The sequence below is a fragment of the Podarcis filfolensis genome, assembly GCF_964270895.1.
Source record: "Podarcis filfolensis genome assembly, chromosome: 12".
Lineage (NCBI taxonomy): Eukaryota > Metazoa > Chordata > Lepidosauria > Squamata > Lacertidae > Podarcis > Podarcis filfolensis.
The window spans coordinates 20,124,588-20,146,355 of record NC_139614.1 but is presented as its reverse complement, the minus strand read 5'-3'; the positions used below and the strand labels follow the sequence as shown (position 1 = coordinate 20,146,355).

The following is a 21,768-nucleotide window of genomic DNA, read 5'->3' as shown; positions in this document are numbered from 1 at the left end:
CCTCCCCCCTTCACTCTTGAACTGCTCGGCGAGGAGGAAGACGACGAGGACGAGAAGGCGGCGCCCGCCTGCTTTGGGCACTCTCCCGCCAGGCAGCAGGGCCAGCGAAGTGTCCAAAAAAACCGCGGGGCTCTTGCTTTACGCGCAGTTCTCAGCCCAGTCCGCGGCGACGCGTCTCTCTTCTTCCCCCACCCTCCCCCTCGCCTCTCTCTTGTGGTGGTTGTTGTGGTTGTTTTCCTCTCCGCCCCGCTTCTCCTCCTCCTGCTGCTCTGGCGAAGAAGCTTCGGAGGCACGAGAGGCTCGGCCGGGGCCGTCTGCGCTCGCTGGCTCTCCCCCTTGCGGAGGCTGGCCCACGTCGGTGCAGGAGCCGAGGTGAAGCTGCTGCCGCCGCCGCTTGCCGCTGTTCTGCTGCCGCCGCCGCCGTCGCTCTCGGGGTTGGCGCGAGGGGAGAAGCTGCCCGCGGGTTCCACGGAGCAAAAGGCGAAGAGGGTCGAAGCTTGGCCGCCGACTGCTTTATTTACTTCTCCCTTCTGTCTCCCTCTCTCTTTCTCTTTCTCTCTCTTCCTTGCCTACTTCCGCCTGCCGTTCCCTCTTCTCCTCGCTTTCCCTCAGGGCTATTTCTTTCTCTCCCTCTTTTTCCCCCGAGGGTGGGCGAGAATGCTTCTGCTTTTGGAAAGGAAGAGTGGCTGGCTCGCTTGGCTGGCTGTGTGCGCGCCTGCCTCTCTCTGCCTCCCTCGCCGCCCCGGGGAAGGAGGAAGTCAGGTGAGACACACACACAATCCCCTCCCAGTCCCTGTGCGACGGGTAGGAGCTAATCACTGTTGTTGGGATTGTGCAGTTGTTGTTGTTGTTTTGTTGTTGTTGTTTTAAATGCTATGATCTTCCTTTCCACCACCACCTCTTCTCTCTCTCTTTCTCTCCCCCCTTTCCTAAATCCTTCTTCCCGCACACACCCCACCACCGGAGAGCAGCGCCCCACGCAGGAACAGCAGGCGCACGAAGGGCTGCTCTGTCCCCCTTTATCTTCTTCTCCTTTCCCTCTTCCCCCCACTTTCCGTAGACCACCCCCTCCCTTCTCTCTCCCTCCCCACCCCCCACGCATTCCGCTCGTTTATTTCAATATTTATACACCACATGCTTGGCTGTCAGCTCGTGCTCACTTCAAACCCCGGGAAAGGAAGATGCGTGGCTGGTGCGGGTGGGGGGGGGGAGGCGGCAGGGAGGATGAGCGAGCAGGGCAGTTTCCGAAAAGGGATCTAACAAAGGTGATCAATATTTTAAGCTCGGAGGAGATGGGAAAGAAAGGGACGGCTTCTCCATCCTTTTCCTCCTCCCCCCACCGGCTCAAAACAAAACCGCCTCCTCCCTACGGGCCCGGGGCGGACGAGGAGCCGAACAGCCTTTTCCGATCGCGGAGACTTGGGTGGAGAGGCAGGCAGAGACACAGAAAGTTCCAACACACGGCGATGGAAGAAGGTGTGTGTGTTGCCGGGCAGACCAGAAGCGCACATGCTGGCGCGCCTTTGAAACCTACCGCAGAAGCCGGCTGTTACTTTGCTTAGAATGGGTGGGGGAGAAAGAGTTTCCCCCCACTTGCTTGCGGGAGCTTTCCACGCGCGTTTTTGGCGCTGCGCGGCACTACTTCGCGACCTGGGCTGGGGAGTCATTCGGCTCCTTTCGAGCAACAGCACTTGGGTGGTTCTTTTTTTTCCGCTCTTAGATTTGATTTTGTAGAATGGCAGCGCGCGTCCAATCGCTTCCGTGTTGTTGGTTCTTTTTCTGCTTAATTATCACCGCAAACTGCATACCAGAGACAGGCTTTTAAAACGCCTCCTTTATTTTCTTAATCGGAGCGCAATACTAGCTGCTGTGCAAGCAAAGTTCTTGGAAAGTAGACTTGGAAATAGACTCTCTTTCCCACCGCCCCCTTCAGCAAAATATCCCAAACCTGTAGGACGGTTCCCCTACACCCAGACAGTTTTAAGGGAAATTGCTACAAATCTTGCTGTGTTTCTTTTACTGTGGTCACAAATGATTCTTTAACAACAAATACAACTTAAAGTGAGGAACGCTGCCTGGGTGATGATTATGAGGGCACACCTCATTCTGTTTCATTTTTGAAAGTATCATTAATTATAATAATAATTAATCCACAGAAAGATGCCTAAGCCCATAATAAGCTGTGTGTACTTCACCCAAAAGATGGCAGGCGGGGCAGTAATACGTAACGTACAGCTTACATTTTAGTTGCTCAAATGCAATATTACAAAGGCTACAACAGATTTTACAAATGCCACTGGCTCATTCCAAGCCCCTCTTGGACAGTCCAGATTAAAATATTTTACAGTAGTTTTAGAGCAGGGTGGAGATGGGAAGCAACAGTTATGATTTTGCAAGCTTCTGGCGGATTTGGCATGATATTTGTGGGGTAGTCAACAAGGATACTTCTTTACTTCTCCAGGCGTTCCTGATCGGGTGCACATTTGGTACTTAAGGAGAGCACACACTATTGATCTTGGAAAGCACAAGGGAGGAGAGATGCTCAGCAGGCCCAATGCATTATCTGTTAGAAACAGGAAGCTGAATTGTTCCCAGAAGTTAGTAAGAAGCCAGTGCAGATTTTGGAGCACTGGTCTAATGCAGCGTTGGTGACCCATCCTCATAAGGAGGTGGACCACTGCGTTTTGAAGCTGCTCAGGCTTCTAGGAAATAATTTGTTTAGTAGTGAGCTGATGGGTTATGGCCACCAGGTCTCTCTTTGAAGCAGGGGGACCATCTGGCCTTATCACTTGTTGAAGCTGGAGCAGGGGCCTAACAGGGAGTCCTACTATTGCCAAGGTCTAGTGTTGTGATGGCTTTTGAAAGCCTGGTATGAAAGTGGTCAAGGAAAGTTGCACCCTGTACTACATAGTTTGTGTGTGTGTGTGTGTGTGTGTGTGTGTGTGTGTGTGTGTGTGTAATAAAATCCAGTTGCTGGTCGCCATTGTTTGGCCACACCACCATTCAGGTGTGATTGGTTTTTCTTATCTTGCTGGAGATGCTAACACACCAAAAGCTCCATCGTCATCAAATGATCACGGAGGGAACCTACCTCTGTGCACAAACATCAAGACCCTCTGATGTTTCGCTTGCTTTTGCCTCCTCCTGGCTCTGTGGCAACTGTGCCAGCTCTTACTGCGATCACTACTGCGGCACAAATGAGTGAAGGACAAACCACTTCCTCAACAGACAGACACAGAGCACAAAAGAATGACGGAAGTATCGTAGCTGGTAGAAGGCTCCCTATTCTCTTCTACCACTGCTCTCAGGGGATAGACCAAGCCACACCACATAAAAGAATCGGCTTTTTACATCACTGCAGACCAACTTTAGCCCCCACCCCAAAGCGGTCAGTCAACAGAGATTCCCTTTGCCAAAAGCTGACCTTTCCACAGATTATTATTACTTAATACTCTTTCATGCAAGAAAGCATAACCCTTTTGAATAGGAATTTCCTTCAGAGGGGGAATTTGAACTACTGTACTATATTCCATATAACCTGCACCACGGTCTACAGACTACTTGGGCTACGATCCCATTCTCCTGCGAGTAGGCCCTATTAGACTCAGTAAACATAGGAAACTGCCTAATACTGAATCAGAACCTACCAGGTCTGTCTAGTTAACTATTGCCTGTACATATTGGCTGCAGTCTTTTGGGGTTCCAGAGATAAGTCCCCTACCTGGATGTACTCGAAACTTACTTCTGAGTAGATACGTATAGGATTGTGCTGCTATTGGCAAGTGGAGAAAGTGTTTTAAGAATTGCAAACTTGGACTATATAAAATTTTTGACAAAGCGGAAGAACAGTAGGCACGTTTATTTAATTCACTTAACAACAGCCTATAACTTGAAGGGAAAAGTAACTCTACCGGCAGCTCCTCATATGCTTTGGGAAGTCCCTCTGTGAATAATGTGTTGAAGAAGTTGCTTCTGCCTTCCCTCACTTTTGAATACTTTCAGCATTTTATCTTAGCTGCTAAGCCTTAACAGAACTGGTTCCAAATGCGTATTTAATGCCTGTTAACAAGTTGGTGGAAAAGCAATTGATCATCTTCAGATATGAAGAGACAATATAAAAAGGGTTAGTGCAAAAAGCTTTTTCACACTTCTGCATGAATATATATATATATATATATATATTAGCAAGCCGGATTTCAAGCACTTCGTGAATGACATATTCTTTTCTGTCAATAAATGCTGCCTGCCTAGGCATTCTGTTCAGTCTCACTCGCAGGGGAGAACAGATAGGGCAGAGAAACATTATATATTCCTCTGCTTATTTCTGGTCTTGGGGAGATGAGAAACCATTGGGTTTTTTTTACTGTTTTCCCCTACCATCGGGAGAATAGAGGTTTGCACCCACTCAAAAGCATGTTTAAATTATTGTGGGCCAGTGGAACCAGTAAGGCTTAGGATCCTACAGACCTTAGCTACTTTTCAGCATATTCTTGGAATATGCCTTTCTAGCGCTACCAACTTGGATTCTGGTCTTTAGAGGAGCCAGCAAGCTTGGAGAGAGGATGATTCTGATGTCAGATATTTCTCACTTCCAGGGGCCATAGCCCTGACTCGTAAGCCATACCAATGAGCTATACCTGTACTTAAACTTATTTTCAAGTTATAGGAATACTGAAATAGGAAGAGTAAGATAAACATTTGAGATAATGTGCTGTATCAGAGTAGAACTTTAAGCATTCCTGTTATGCCAATATTGTATTTAGATTCCGTGTTTGTAGCCCAGAACTATGGAGTGTAATTGTGGAACAGTATCATTGACTTCAGTGCAGTAGACTGCAACAGTAAGCACCAGACAATCAAATATATGTGAGCAATTCCATATCTAAGCAAAGCGGGTCCATTTTTTTCTGTCCAAAAAAAGAAAATATAAATTAAGCATTTGCTTTCTGATTTTTTTCAGACTGGATTTGAGAGAGATTAGCATTGTGCAACACAGATATCGTTGGGAAAGATTATATATCGAAATCAAAGTGGCTGATTAGCTTATAGATCCAAAATCCTTGATATCCATAAGTGCTAGATTTTAAAAAACCTAATATATAGAACTTAAATATGTGCAAAAGTACACGTAGACTATATACGTTCTTAACGACCAGTCATCAGATGAAAAAATATCAAAAGCTAGGGATGAATAATAGATCATGTTTTGTCACCTACTGAAATTGTTTCTGTTTTGCCAAACATTTTCTGTGTTTTTAGAGAATCAGTTTGATTCATTCATGGTCATTTGTTGTGTATTTTTATTTATTTGTGATGTTTTAATGATTTTATTGTGCACGACCATTTTTTATTTTTTTTAATGACTTGGTGGGTTGGCAGTTTATAAAGATTAAAACAAAGAAAAAAGATATGCTATAACTTGTTTTCCTTTTTACAGAAGCAGATGAAATTTGCAAAGTATAATTTTTAAAGAAGAATTTGTAAAGAACTTTAAAAAATTTTATGCCAGAATTGGATTCACTTTGCAGACATTTTTGGCCCTTGTAAGGGAGGCGAAACCTAAACCAAACACCTGGTAGCATCAAGCAGTGTGTGTTTTTAAATTTAATAATGGTGATAATGGAGGTGGGGAATGTGGGGTCATGAGAATTTGTTTTCCCTTGACACCAATTGCAATGAGGTAGCTTGCACACAAAACCTAACACCTAACCTAAGGAATGTGCATTTGAACTTTTAACCACAGCAAAAGCATATGCTTTTTATTTATTTCATCCTCCCTCTCCAAAATCACAATGATTGCACTGTCCTGGAAGAATAAATCTCTGTGATTAAAGCTTATCAAAATGAAAGACCAACCCATGTCTCCACCCCTCACCCATCACTGCCCCTTCCCACTCAAACTTAGGTTGTTTGACTATTCAACTTGGTTTCACTTCTTTTAAAATGCAGCAGTCTCTAAATTTTAAATGGCAGAATGCAGTGTTTAGGGGGCACCTGAGTTCACAGAGTGACTCAGGACTTCGTGGGATCACCAGTTCAACTTGATATACCTTGTGAAAGCTGCAATAAGATTCAGACATTTGAAAACCTCACTGAATCACCCCCTATTCCTTTCATTATTCAGGCTGCACACAGAACCAATGCACCCCTTTATCATATTTAACATATACATTTTCATATGCATTATCCTTAAGGGTGGGGGGGAGGAATATGTATCTAATGTTGCTTCTTTCATATACAGCAAGATAAAGCGGTGTTGTTTTCTTAACTCTGCCCATCTTTGACTTTACCACATCCTCTGCTGGGCAATGTTACAAGAAACTTGGGAGGTATACAAGATTTCTTTTTCAAGCATGGCAGCTTTTCATAAAACCCTCTGTGTTGACTACAGATTTCCTGTACCTACTTCTGCATGTCAGGTTTGGCATGATGCAGACATAAAGCTCCTTAACTAAGGACAAGTACTCAGTGGGCTTTGGGCTTGAGAGCTCCCTCTCACCTCTAGTGGAAGTCACCCTGCTGTTCTTTAGCAGGCCTTACCTGTGGTTAAGGTTCCCATCAGCAACAACCTTTGCCATGGCCAGTACTTGTTAAGGGCTCCAAAGCTAACCAGTTTCAAACCACGGTTTCAAGATCCTGGGTAATAGTGGATCCTGGTTAACATTGATGGTTAAGGTTGGTGTTGACATGATTAAGGCAGCCAAGAGGTGGAGGTAGCCCGTTTCCAATTTCCCCAAACGGGTTAAGCCGTCAGAAGCATTAAAATGCACCAGCCTTTCAGCACTATATGAGAGATGCAGAATAGGTAACACCCATGGTTACACATGAACATGTACAGAGGTAGTGTGGATGAATGTTGGGAGGGAAAGGAGATATGTATGTGTGTATCTCCCATAGCTAATAATACTAATGATGATGAGGATGATGATAATAATAATAATAATAATAATAATAATAATAATAATAATATTTATACTCTGCCCATCTGGCTGGGTTTCCCCAGCCACTCTGGGTGGCTTACAGCACATTAAAAAAGTAAAACATTAGACATTCAAAATTTCCCCATACAGGGTTGCCTTCAGATGTCTTCTAAAAATCAGATACTGAGCAATTGAGTTGCTGCATTTGGCACCAGTTGCAGCCTCTGAACCACCTTCAACTGCAGACCCACACAGAGTGGCTTTCAGTAATCCAACATGGAGTTTTCCAGTGCATGGATGACAGTGGTCAGGCTATCTTGGTTCTGGGGGAAAGGCGAGATATAAATAAATACCATAATCAAATGATGAGGATGAGGACCAGTGCTTTTTTTCTGGGGGGATGCAGGGGTACACATACCCCTAAACATTTTGTGAATCTAAGTTTGGCCTCAATGAGGGGCAGTATTTCAATATGAGTAGGAACATGAGAGTACCCCTAAATATTTTTTTAGAAAAGAAAGTACTGACGAAGACAATTTACAGGCGCTTTGGTATCATGGAGATCCATGCATTTGTACCTCTAAGAATAAGGGCTCATCCACACTTAATAATAATAATAATTCATTATTTATACCCCACCCATCCAGCTGGGTTTCCCCAGCCACTCTGGGCGGCTCCCAGCAGATTAAAGACAGAATAAAACATCAAATATTTAAAATGTCCCTAAACAGGGCTGCCTTCAGGTGTCTTCTAAAAGCCAGATAGTTGTTTATTTCCTTGACATCTGATGAGACGGTGTTCCACAGGGCAGGCGCCCCTACCAAGAAGGCCCTCTGCCTGGTTCCCTGTAACCTCACTTCTCACAGAGAGGGAACTGCCAGAAGGCCCTCGGAGCTGAACGATGGTGGAGAGGCTCCTTCAGGTATACTGGGCCAAGGCTGTTTAGGGCTTTAAAGGTTAGCATCAGTGCTTTGAATTGTGCTTGGAAACGTACTTGATCATGTTCTCCTCTTACTTTGATATAAATAATTGTATATAATACCTAAAAGGGAAGACAGAATAGTTCTGTGGGAAGTGTACACAGATCTCAGATAGTCCCTAACATCCCATTTCACTGCTTAGGTGCATGTCCGCATGTGTGGGGGAAGGGTGTGGGAAAAAGTTATCCATTGAGTTCTGTGGGAATTCAAGGCTGATTAAGACATAGGCTAAGCTCCGATTCAGCTTTAAAGAGTGGGTTTTTGCAGGGAAAGCTCTGGAGGTGGGTGGGTAGGGGGAAAGGGGCAGGTCACACACAGAGCTTGAGAGCACTCTTTCCTGGAAAGAGTGGACCAAAAGGTAAGTGTGACAGCCCTCCGTCAAAATCTGCTAAGCAGGGAGGGAACGGTGGCACTGTTACGTAACTTTGTTTTCTTGTACATATTGTCATTCTACTCATACCACTCCTACTCTTGGTATCCAGACTGGTGTGTTACACTTGTTTCTCTCTGCCTTTTGTGATCAATGCCCAGAGCAAAAGTGGGGGGGGGGCGGGGGAGTACCTAAACAGCTAAGTGGCCTTTCTTTGCTAAGGTCATATGCCTTAAGCACACAGATCTCTGGGTATGCAGAAAGGATTAAAATATATTTTGTATGTGTGCAAAAGCTGTATGCATTTCCTCAGCTGAGACATAATGTATATGCATGCTGGTGTTTGCGAATATGGATCTGTAAGGCACAACGTGTACCAGTAGAATTTTGCAAAAAGGTTTGAGGATGGAATGGAAGGAAATACTGGAAAATCAACTTCTCTTTCGTTTGTCTGCCAGATGCTAAGTTCATGAATCTGTGCTTTCTGTACTGTAGCTGATGACATCATAAATGCTCAGAGCTGTGCTGGGAGCAATACTGAGAAACCGCAGTTCACCTTCATTAGCCCACCAGGAATCCAGGAAACAGAGGAGATAGGGTACAGTATTGTCAACCCTAAACATTCAGAAATGATCAGTTAGGCTCCAGTAAGTCCTCTGGCTCAGAAAAGTGCTTCTGTTTAAGCAATTAAGGTGTTTTCCTGGGCTCATTTTGGAGGAATCATGCCTTCTGTTAAATTACTATAATTATGAGGTGCTAAAAGAAAATGTTTGTAAATGATCCCTGTGTTCAAAAACTGTCTCTCCAACCTTGTACAAAACTTTGTATATGAGCTCTGGAATTTATGTTTTGAGGTCATTGGAAGTTCACTAAAGACCGCATTATCAGATATTAACTTCTTTGGATACAATGCAATTTAGACTGATAAAGGAGAGGCTCGTCTGACTGGTTTTGCATGCGGTAGGTTCTTTCTCAACCTTCTTCATAGATTCTTTATATGGTATAATAGTTGGAGCTGGGTTGATTCAAAGGACACATTTCTTATAGTTGCAATCTTTGCATTGCTAACCATGTGAATCTGCTAGTGCAGGGTTTCCCAAACTCAGGTCTCCAGCTGTTTTGGGACTACAACTCCCATCATTCTTAGCTAGCAGGACCAGTAGTCAGGGATGATCAGAATTGTAGTCCAAAAGCAGCTGGAAACCCAAGTTTGGGAAACCCTGGGCTAGTGCAATGGATCAGGATGACCATGCCAACCAAATAGCTAGATCAAGATAGAATATGAGTTTCATGTGTTAACTGCTCTTGGAAGAGTTGATGATGTGAAATTTATTTATTGCATCTATATCCCACCTTTTCTCCAAGGAACTCAAGGTGGTGTACATGGTTCTGCCCCCCCTTCTCATTTAAATCTCCACAACAACCTTGTGAGGTAGGCCAGGCTAAGAGGCTGAGTGTGGATTTGAACCCTCTCAGGCCGTAGTCTGACACTTCAACAACTATTGACAGCTCATTCAGCAGTGCTGCACTTGAAACAGATGTATAAAGACTAGCCACAAATCATCTGTGATGTGAACTCCAACCAGGGCAGCTTCTCACAAGGAATTGTGGGACCTGAAACTGTGCTGGGAGGGTGAGAAATGCCTGCCTGATATCCTTTTACTTCACCAAACATTAGAATTCCAGGAAGAGGGGAAATTGTACAGTTAAGATGGTTTGTGATGCAGACAGGAGTCTAGATGAGCCATCTACAGCCCAGAATCCTTCAGACGTTTTTGATTACAACCTCCACCAGTTCCACCCACCACAGAGATCATAGTTCAAAATGCTCAGAGGGCACCAGGCTGGGGCAACCCAGTCATATGGGCAGGATATTATTATTATTATTATTATTATTATTATTATTATTATTAATATTATTATTATTATTATATAGGACGTCCCTATTTTCATCTGAGAAATGTTGGAATGTTCTTGGTAGTAAATGTTTGTGTGTGTGTATAAAAAGCCAATGGCATTTTCGAATTCACACAGTTGCTTTCTGTAGTGTTACCTCGGGTTAAGTACTTAATTCGTTCCAGAGGTCCGTTCTTAACCTGAAACTGTTCTTAACCTGAAGCACCACTTTAGCTAATGGGGCCTCCTGCTGCCACCGCGCCACCGGAGCATGATTTCTGTTCTCACCCTGAAGCAAAGTTCTTAACCTGAGGTACCATTTCTGGGTTAGTGGAATCTGTAACCTGCAGCGTATGTAACCTGAAGTGTATGTAACCCGAGGTACCACTGTATTATAGCTATAGGTGACAAACTAAAGAAGTTTGAGTAGGCTTACCAGCTGCTACCAGAAGTAAGTATTTAGTAGCAAGTGTGAACAGAACACTGGAATAAAAGCAGCATACTCTTGTAAAACTGTTGGTTTTATGATGTAATTTGCTTACATGTGTCATAGAGGGGCTTTTTTTTTTGTTCAGAAGAGGGGAATGTGAAGGTTTTTGTATAGTAAACACACTATTGATGATGATGATGATAACAACATTTATTGTGACTAAATTACATATATTTATAGAACAGATTTTTTTGTTATTACTTGAAGAATTGGGAAAATTCAACTACTCAGGAACCAATCAATTGGCATGTGCAAGTTTCGCATCCTGATTGGCTGTTCTTAACCACCAAGGATACAACCTTTTTTTAAACAAAACAAAACAAAACACAAATCTATTTGCTAATTTCATTTTGCGGATTGCCTCATAAAAATTGAAGCCTTTTCTTCCCCATTTCTAACTTCCTGTTTACATTAAAATGTTACTTCTTTGAATCTCTACTCAGTCATGAAGCTCACTGGGTCAGTCACCAGGAGAACCCTGTACATCACCTTGAATTCCTTGGAAGATAAAGGTGGTATATTTAGACAGACAGACAGACAGACAGACAGACAGACAGATAATAGATAAAATTGCTGACCAGAACAGTGGTAGATTACACAATGCAATGAGATGGACTGTGACCTCCAGGGCACACCTCATTTGTTCAACATTGGTTGCATTATTGAAGTGTAAGTTCAACTGAGGACACTGCTGAATGGGAACAGGACCCAACACTGATATCTTCTTGGCTGGAAATGTCCATTTATGATTTATCTTGCCTACATGGAGAACTACACAGTGGAATGGATATAATAAAAATACAATCTATTAGATTTATTTTACCCCAGATTTGTTCCTGGAATCAGACTTTCCCACTACTCGTATTGTGCAATGCTGGAAAAGTTTAAGGATATAAAAAGGGTGGGTTCTTATAATCAAGGGGTGTGACATTTAGTCATGTAACTTAAAAAAAAAAAATCTTACTAGGTGCAATAATTTCATTTGTTATGCTGTATTCATATATTAAAAAGATTGCTTGGGTTATGTTGTCTTGGATTGTTTTTTTTTTTTTTTTACTTTATCTAGCGTTCAAATGTCAGATCATGGAACCACTGTTTGTCACTTCAGACTCTGAGAAGGTTAAACTCATTGGCATCAGGGATCCAGAGTCAGAGCCCTTTCCTTCAAGGCATTAGATGAAGGGCTTGGAACCAGAAGTGGAGGAGCACCTGGAGCCATCCCCAAAAGCGCTTTCACCAGACGATCTTGTGGAGTGGGCTGCCCATCTGGCCCAAGGATGTGGTCCATCATCCTGGTCAAAGCACTGCATTATAGAAGATGCAGGTGCTCCCCTGCCCTGCCATAGAAGGAGGCAGCTGGAGCAGGCTGGGCCACTTGAACCAAAGAAGCACCTTCTAGTGCAGGTGGGGTGAACAATTGGGATGCAGCTGCTGTCACAATATAGGACCCAGTCTCGGTTTGTTTCCTGTTGAAGCAGTAGCAGAGCTATGTGTTCCCACAGCACAGACCGAACCCTTGCCCTGCCTCCAGCCTGAGTTTCCCCTAGTCTTGCACCCAGACCGAGCCTTGCCTCACACAGAGCAGGACAGCTGGAAGCTCATCAGAGACATGTGGACTTCTCTGAACGCAACACTTTTTAGAGGTCAGACAGTGGAGAGGGTCACGCAGACCTAGTGAGGGTGGGATAGTTGTGGTCAGATTTCTCACATCTGGTGCATATAGCAGAAATGTAGCACGCTCCCTGTGCATTTGGACAGCGTGGGAAATGGCTCTCACTGGGTACTGATGTGAATGAAGATAACTCCTCCAATCAGCTTCCTTCCCTCCAGGCATGGAAGAACTCTCCCCTCGTACATCAGTGCCAGGGGACAGCTGTTTCCTACACTGTGAATATATGACTAGTGAGACACACATTTTCGCTGTGTGTGCCAGGACATATGGCCATGGTGCACACCACTTGGGGGCAGGGATAGTCTACATCAGGCATCCCCAACCTATGGCCCTCCAGATGTTTTGGCCTACAACTCCCATGATCCCTAGCTAACAGGACCAGTGGTCAGGGATGATGGGAATTGTAGTCCAAAACATCTGGAGGGCCGAAGGTTGGGGATGTCTGGTCTACATAGCCCAGTGGTCCTCTCATTTAATATTTCACTATATTTGGGGGTGGTGGGGGTGCCAAAGGCAAGATGGTTCTTATAGAATGAGATTCAGAAGCAATACAAAATACACAAGTGAGTGAGAAGATTAAAGATTTTATTCTAAAACAGCAAGAAATATATACATACCAAGCAAGCACTTCAATCTGCCACTTAGAAGCCCTCAAGTAGCGGTGAAGCAACTTCCCGAGGTAGCCTCAGTTTGCACGGCCCTGCGGCTGATCAGTCCGTGAATGGCCTTCAAAGAAATTCTGCCCAAACCCGTCAATTTTATATATAGCCTATGTGGCTTCCAAGACTGGCTACATGCAGATCACCCACTAGCCACCCCCTCCCAATGCCTCACGTTCTCAAAACTGTCCAACATCAAAGAAGGTACCCAGCATTGTCCTCCACAACTGGTTAAGGCAGCTGTGTGTGGGGCTTCATCTCCCAACGCTCTCGGGACATTAAAGACTGTTCTCAAACCATAAAAAAAAACTTAACAAGAGTGGGGGAGGGGGGAAGAACAGAGGCAGGAACTGCTCCGTGTCAGATCACTAACTCCTCAATACATTTTGTCTTCTGGGTGCATTTCCCATACAAGTGGAAACTTCCCTTCTAGATGGACAATATTCTTCTGCCACTGTAGTCAAGAAGTGGAGGTATAGAAATGTGTCCAAGATAAAGGAATGCTCTTTAAAAAAAAAAAAGCATTCATTGCGGCAAGTACAGGACAAGCAGAAAAGTAGGGGCCACTCAAAATACACACAAGCTTAGCCTTGTGCCCTGGGGAGGTCACTTTGGTTCTGCTAACACAGTGGTTTGACTTCACCCCCGGAAGTGCACTCCATTGTCCTTCAAGACAAATGCACACAACAATATTTATTTGTAAACCGCTTTGAGGTTTTTTCCTACAATAAGCGGTGTATAAATAAATAATACAGGGCATTTCTCCCAGACTGCCTCTTATTGGAAGGAGATGCTCCTTATGCTGTGAGCCAGGTCATTGTTCTGCCTATTTTTATTTAATGACGAAGTATGCTATGGGAGGGATATTTTGATGGTAGATGGTTAGGAGGATGCACTTCTGGGCTTCAGGCCTGCTTGTTCCTACACAAGTCTCTGTTCATAAAACTTTATGCTTTGCTCCGTTGGTTTAACAAAAGCATTGGCTAACAGATCTAAATCACAGGCATCCCTTAATCAATCCCTATATCAGTGGTGTGTGGTCATTGGACTAGGGACTAGTCCCTGCTGTTCTGCTGCCTCATTCCCAAAGCCTGGGAAGCTTCTGCCCAGCTTAGGGAGGGAAGTGTGAGGTTCTGATGGGTCATGGATCCGTCCTGCCATTTTCCCAAAGCCCATCTGGTTTTTGGAAGGAGGCAGGAGGGCTCCAGCGTTCTGTCAGAGCCCTGGCACCTCCTTCCCAAAGCCCAGGAAGTGTCTGCCCGGCTTAGGAAGGGAGGCGCAATGCTTATGTGTGTTATGTCACAATGTCACAAGCATAACATCGCGCCCCCACCCGCCCCCTCACAAGCTGGCCCCTCTGGTCCTAAATGTTCCCCTATGAATTATTTCACGGCATGCCACTGCCCCACATACCCTCCAACATTTGTCCGATGAAAATTAGGACATCCTATTCCATGGGTAAGCAAACTAAGGCCCAGGGCCCGGATCCAGCCCAATCGCCTTCTAAATCTGGCCCGCAGACGGTCCGGGAATCAGCGTGTTTTTACATGAGTAGAATGTGTCCTTTTATTTAAAATGCATCTCTGGGTTATTTGTGGGGCTTAGGAATTTGTTCATTCCCCCCCCAAAATATAGTCCAGCCCCCCCACAAGGTCTGAGGGACAGTGGACCAGGCCCCTGCTGAAAAAGTTGGCTGACCACTGCACCTATTCCATACCCCCCAACATTTCTCCAATGAAAATAGGGACATCCTAAGGAAAAGTGGGACATTCCGGGATCAAATCAGAAACTGAGATGGCTTCTGCAAATCCAGGACTGTCCCTGGAAAATAAGGACACTTGGAGGGTCTGCCCCACCTCAATAGCTAGACATTTTTTTTAAAAAAAATCATTATATTGTGAATAAATGACAATGAAAATTGAAACTGCAAAATGCTTTCTTTCCATTGATAGCATCATAGATCTTTCCAGTCTTTTCTAACACAACCCTATAAAGGTTTACTCTGAAACAATCTGTGGGTCTTACTCTCAGGTAAGTGTACATAGACTAACAGTCTCCGGCAAGGTCTTTTAGCATTTTGTCCTCCTTCTCCTCTTGCTCCTCTCATCTCACTGCCCATAACATTGTTTTATGATCAAAGAAAGGAAGAGGGAAAAGTGGAGCAAGGCTAATAGGCTCTCTCCTGTAGTCTCTGCGGAAACGGTCTCTTCATAAGTGTCTTGAACTTGACCTCTTTTGAAAGGCACAGAGGTCCAACACACATTTTAAAAGTTATATTTAAATTTTAATATATATTTTTTTAAATTCTGCGAAGCCATTTAACAGAGGGCCCTCAAAACACAAAGCATAAATCTTTCAGGATGGTCACAGGACAGAAATGGACGGATGAAGCAAAGAAGTTCAGCAAACGCTCCAAAGAAACTCTCCCTTTCTCTCTCCTTTCTCAATAGATACATTTTTGATAAAGAGTGCTCTCCTGATTTTTAAAAAGCTTTATTATGATTTCATCACCATGGCACCGACTATAGAAATACAATTTAGTAAAGAATGGAGTCTATTTTCTTATGCCCCACCCCTCATTATAAAAGTGTTCTTGGTAGCGAAGCATTGGGGGCGTTAGAAAGATTTACAGTAACAATATAAGTGGCTATAATGAACTTGGGAGCAAGGGAGCATGGTTATGATAGAGGTCTTCAGGCAGTTCTATCAGCATAAATATTTAGGGTACACAATCTTTTTTCTGTGACCCTGTACACTAATATTAACATAAGCAGTAATTACAGCTACTCCAGATAAAGCCTACTTTGTTTATTTTTATTTATGACAATACAATACTTATTAAAGGTGTCAACAACACTAGAGATTAAAGTCATCTGTCCGAGGAAATAAGGTCATCGTCGGGCACATCGGCAGTTACGTTTCCACAATCCTTCCATTAATATATATTCAGGGTATCTGGGAATACTCTGTATCTTCCATTAATATCAATTTCCCAATTTTATTCAGCCTCCTAATATATATAATTGGGACTTGGCTTTCATTAAATGCCAGGGCTGGTTGGGCTGGTGATAAAACATCTCTCAATCTTGTGGGGGAGTTCAGCATATATATTTTCCCCGCTTAAAACTATTTTGGCTTGAGGAGAGGCAAACCTACATTGAATCTTGCCAAATAAGCCACATGGAAGTGGGTGCCTGGCCAATGTAGCTTTGTTTGGTTCGCATAGTATTTTCACTATGATTTGGGGAATTTTCTGCAGCTACAGTGTTGGCCTGCATGCTACCTCGCACTGAATTTGACAAGCCTTGCTTTATCCATGATAAAGCAAACTTTTGGGGCCCACGCTTTATTATGGATGACTGCAGTGGCTGGGCTCCTGCAAAGTACCGTATTTTTTGCTCTAGAAGACTCACTTTTTCCTTCCTAAAAAGTAAGAGGAAATGTGTGTGCGTCTTATGGAGCGAATGCAGGCTGTGCAGCTATCCCAGAAGCCAGAACAGCAAGAGGGATTGCTGCTTTCGCTGAGCAGCGATCCCTCTTGCTGTTCTGGCTTCTGAGATTCAGAATATTTTTTTTCTTGTTTTCCTTCTCCAAAAACCAGGTGCGTCTTGTGGTCTGGTGCGTCTTACAGAGCGAAAAATACGGTAACTCACATCTGATTAGCCCAGCAACATTGACAATTTACAATGAAACATGCCAGAGTGACCCTGAGAGGTTTTGTGAGATTTGAGATGGCAGAAGGATTCTGCACTTTTACTTAGATTTCCTTCAGCATTCACCCAGAATTTGGAATTTGGATAGATTACGACTGAATTCACTGTTATTCCTTTTAAAAAAAGGTTTGTAACAGTACATATCAGAGCCTACGGCAAAAGCTCACACACCTATTTTATCATGGCTAAACACAACCAATAGGTGCTTCAAGGTGGTTTTTTTTGGAAGGGGATTAAGTACTGAAAATTGGCAATAAGAAGTGGCCAAAATGTTCAGTCGTTTCAACTCAAAGACAATTGAGAAGTTCTTAAGTTTGAGAAGAATCACATAATTATTATTCTATTTTTCTTGTGGAATAATTTTATTGGTATTTCTACTGGTATTAGATAATAAACCAAAGCTATCAAAATATTGCTATGAGATGTAATTATACTACTCCTACTACTAGGGTTGCCATATTTCAAAAAGTAAAATTCCTGACACCTGCAAAATTGTTCAGCTTTTTTTTTTTTTTAGGAAACCACAAAAAATGTTGAGCTATTTTATAGAAACCCAGCAAAATTGTTAAGCTTTTTTTTTTTTTTTTTTTTTTGAGAAAGCATCTATCCATGGTATCCTTCTGGAGTACAGTAGTTGTGATGGTTCCAGTCCTACTTAGATGGACATTTCCAGAGTGTGATGCTTAGGAGTGTTCTTCAGCTCTGTGGAGCCTTCAATGTGGGTTCAAGTGCTGAGTGGGGTTATCCAGAGTCTTGGAGCATGTTGTCAGCAATATGCTGATAACACACAGCTCTACCGAGGCACTGTTAGTGGGTGGTCCCCTAGATTGGATGGTTGGGAGGTTGCCTCCTCTTGATGGGGTTCCATTCCCTCTGGAGGAGTCTGGTGGTACTTCTGCATCCTTTGCTGTCGCTTGAGGCTCAGGTGGCCTCAGTGGTGCAGAGTGCCTCCCATCAGCTTTGGCTGGTGGCTCAGCTGCACCCGTATCTGGACACGGATAGCCTAACTACTGTTGTCTACATTCTGGTAACCTCTAGATTACTGCAATGTGTTATACATACGGCTGTCTCTGAAGACGGTTTGGAAGCTCCAGCTAGTGCAGAATTTGGCGGGCAAGATGGTTTGAGCATATTACACTGATCCTGGCCCAACTGCACTGGCTGCCAGTTAGTTTCCGGGCATAATTCAAAATGCTGGTTTTGACCTATACAGCCTTAAATGGCTCAGGACCACAATACCTCAAGGATTGCCTCTCTATATAAGAACCTACCCAAACCCTGCAATCATCATCTGAGGCCCTTCTTGGTGCATCTCCTCCATGAGAGGTCCAGAGGGTGGCAAAATGAAAATGGGCCTTTTTTTGCAGTGGCTCCCTGTTTGTGGAATGCTCTCCCCAAGGAGGTTTGGATAGTGCCTTCATTATATATTTTCAGGTGCCAGACGAAAACGTTCCTCTTCAAACAGGCCTTTGGCTGATTAACATGATACCCTTTAAAATGGGACATGGGTGGCGCTGTGGATTAAACCACAGACCCTAGGACTTGCTGATCAGAAGGTTGGCGGTTCGAATCCCCACGACGGGGTGAGCGCCCGTTGCTCGGTCCCTGCTCCTGCCCACCTAGCAGTTCGAAAGCACGTCAAAGTGCAAGTAGATAAATAGGTACCGCTCCGGCAGGAAGGTAAACGGCGTTTCCGTGCGCTGCTCTCGTTCGCCAGAAGCGGCTTAGTCATGCTGGCCACATGACCCGGAAGCTGTATGCCGGCTCCCTTGGTCAATAAAGCGAGATGAGCGCTGCAACCCCAGAGTTGGTCACAACTGGACCTAATGGTCAGGGGTCCCTTTACCTTTACCTTACCCTTTTAAATGTGTTGTGGTAGAGGGGATTATTGGTTTGTTTTGTTCTTATTTTTCTTATGAATGTTGTGGTTTTTATATTGTATTTTTATGTTGTGAACCGCCCTGAGATCTACAGATGAAGGACAGATTAATTAATTAATTAATTAATTAATTAATTAATTAATTAATTGATGTGGGGCATAGAAAACCTATTGATGATGGGAGATGTTTTCCCACATCCCCACTGGCAAGGAAATATTGCTGGCAGCCTGTAAACTTGCGGGTGGTTAGTAATCTTGGCTTGTATAAATTTGTTTGTTTATGGTGAATCCCCATTCCCTATTGGATTAATCCCGTGTTGCAAGATATTTCTCTTGGTATTTGAATATTCTCCCCTCTTTCGGTTGTGGAAGCATATTTATTTTTTTCCGAGAGCTAAAATGTGATAGTGAAAGCTTTTCAGATGTTTGGACTCAATTTGAGAACTGGTTGATGATTCACATATGCTGCGGCGAAGTTAATCCTTGTGTTTCGATATTAGAGCAATGTGTTGTTTACTAGAGTCCAGGGTATGTGTATATTTTAATGGCTAAACTTTCGTTCGCTACACTGAGTTCAAATAACACTCTAAAAACCCACCTGCTGATATGTCCATTTTCATTATTTAGTGTAATGTCCAGTTTGCTAATACATAAACAGTTTGGATCAGAATATTGTTTGAGGATTTCACAAATAAATGTCCCAATCTGGTGATGAATACCAGACATGCTTTCTAGATTTCTGGAAATTAGCGACACCAGATCAACAAATAAAAGAAAACCCAGTTGAACTGTAGGAGCTCAATGGGGCTAAGTTTGTTCAAATACTCTGAATTTGACGCTGTTGTTAATTCTTAAAGTTATGAAGTCATTAATTCTGAATGTTTACCTTGACTTAATATTCCCTTTGCTGTCTCTAAATTTCTGTGTAAGGTAGCAATATATTTTTGCTTATGGGCTTACTTTAAAGCATCTCTCCTCAGGGTTATGGCTATTGTGGCATTATATTCTGTGATAACACAATTTCTAAAGAGGCGAGAAAAGAAGGTGTGCTCCTAAATTAGCCTAGAGTTCTCTCCTTATGTAATTTACTTCAGCCTCCAATTTGCTTCTTGAACATATAAACACGTCTGACCTGAAAAAGATACCCCTTCCTCCTCCTTCCCAATATCCAGCCCCCTGGATATTGCTGATTCAGTCAAAGAAAGTAAGTATGGCACAACTGTGAACACTTGAATAAAAACATGAATGAAATGTGAATGTAAATAAGCTTCTGTTATCCATCATTCCAGTTTATTATGTGAGACAGAATCACTTATGTACATTTTACGATTGGCCCCAATTACTTATTTCTCCTTGGTGAGCCAATTGTCTAATGGAAACTATCGCAATCAAAGCTAATCTTTATAGGTGTTCTGTCGACATTTTCATTTAGGTATGCATTTCACTGAGTTTCAGATGATGTCGCTTTAGATATTGTTAGACTGTGGACTACTAGGGTTAAAACTGGAATTTTAGGAGGCAAAGGAATGTTATTTGTATTTTATGGTGAGGCATAATGGGTTAGTGGGACGCGGGTGGCGCTGTGGATTAAACCACAGAGCCTAGGACTTGCTGATCAGAAGGTCGGTGGTTCGAATCCCCACGACGGGGAGAGCTCCCGTTGCTCGGTCCTAGCTCCTGCCAACCTAGCAGTTCGAAAGCATGTCAAAGTGCAAGTAAATAAATAGGTACTGCTCCAGCGGAAGGTAAACGGCTTTTCCGTGTGCTGCTCTGGTTCGCCAGAAGCGGCTTAGTCATGCTGGCCACATGACCCGGAAGCTGTACGCCGGCTCCCTCGGCCAATAAAGCGAGATGAGCGCCGCAACCCCAGAGTCGGCCATGACTGGACCTAATGATCAGGGGTCCCTTTACCTTTACTATAATGGGTTAGATCCAGACTTTGCCTCTTACTGATGGGAGAGATCCTTCTATCAATGGAAAGCTTCTGATTCGTTGGAGGAATCCCATGGGTAGAACAGAGAGGAAACAGAGGGGAAGTAATTTGATCTATCCTTCCTGCTGCTGTTCCCTAAGTCCACAAAAAACCTGCTCCAGAATATTGGGAGGCTGTCTGGAACAGCATGGGTGGGGGGTTGCCTTAAAAATGCCTCAACCACACTTTCTACTGGTAGGAATATTCTAAACAGACCTCCACCCAGGGGATACTAGCGTTGGTGTTAGCAAATTCTGGACCCAACTATATAATTTTATACGGGACTTTAAAATTTAATAACATTGTTTAACACTGACTATTTTTCTCAGACACATCCTTTCAGATATTTGTATGTAGAATTTTGCAAATTTGGCTCTGGAATAATTCCAGGTCTCAAACTGCTGTGGATTTTCATGCAGGCTGTGCAAAGCAGAAGGGATTCCATTCAGTGCCTTGTGGTTATTTACAGAAGTGCAATTCTCATGATACAATACACGGAGTTTGCTTTATCTATAATGAATCCTGATGTTTCACCTTTGATATTGAGGTGTGTAAGAGAATAAAAATAAGCTGTCTTTGAGTTTAAAAGAATGGAGAGGAAAAAATCAATTGCTATGTCATTTCCTCCCCTCCAGGCTGAAGAAAAAGCCACTTAAGGTATTCTGCCTGCCCCCCACCTTGCTTTTGAATGTGTGAAGATGACCTCCCTCTATATAGAAGCTGTTCTGTTTCTACATGAACACAAGCTCTTATACGCATGAGTAGAATTTGGAAAGGGGTTGAAATGGTCAGAAGTAATAATGAGACGCATTTTCTTGAGCCACTGAAGTACAAGGTCAGCATTTATAATATAATATAAAGCATAATAATGTGCACATTATTATTACTTCAACTGCCAAGTAAACCCCTCCGGTAGCTCACGTATTCATTTGCTATCGGCCTTAACTGTGCAACAGAGTTCAGCCAGCATGTTGTTGATTTTATATTTTAAAAGGTTTTCATGCTGGAATATTTTGTTAAAGGGAGCGTTTGTGGGGTTTTTTCTGTTTTCATGTGGGGCTGGTCAGTGTTTGTAACGAAAACCTCTAGCTTCAAAACAACACTGGGACATTTTCAAACGCAGAGATGACAGTAAGGAATCAGTTGGCGTCAGTGAGAGCTCAGGCACGTGGATCTTTTACCAGATATCTGTGGCCACGATGGGCAACAACAGAGCA

The 21,768-nt window shown here is 43.4% G+C and overlaps 1 long non-coding RNA gene across 1 annotated transcript; it reads left to right on the top strand.

The window, feature by feature from the left end:
• Positions 1–6,955: 6,955 nt before the first annotated feature.
• LOC310745612 lies at positions 6,956–10,679 on the top strand. Its single transcript, XR_014540227.1, has 2 exons — positions 6,956–10,313; positions 10,548–10,679. It is a non-coding gene; the product is annotated as an uncharacterized lncRNA (long non-coding RNA).
• Positions 10,680–21,768: the final 11,089 nt, after the last annotated feature.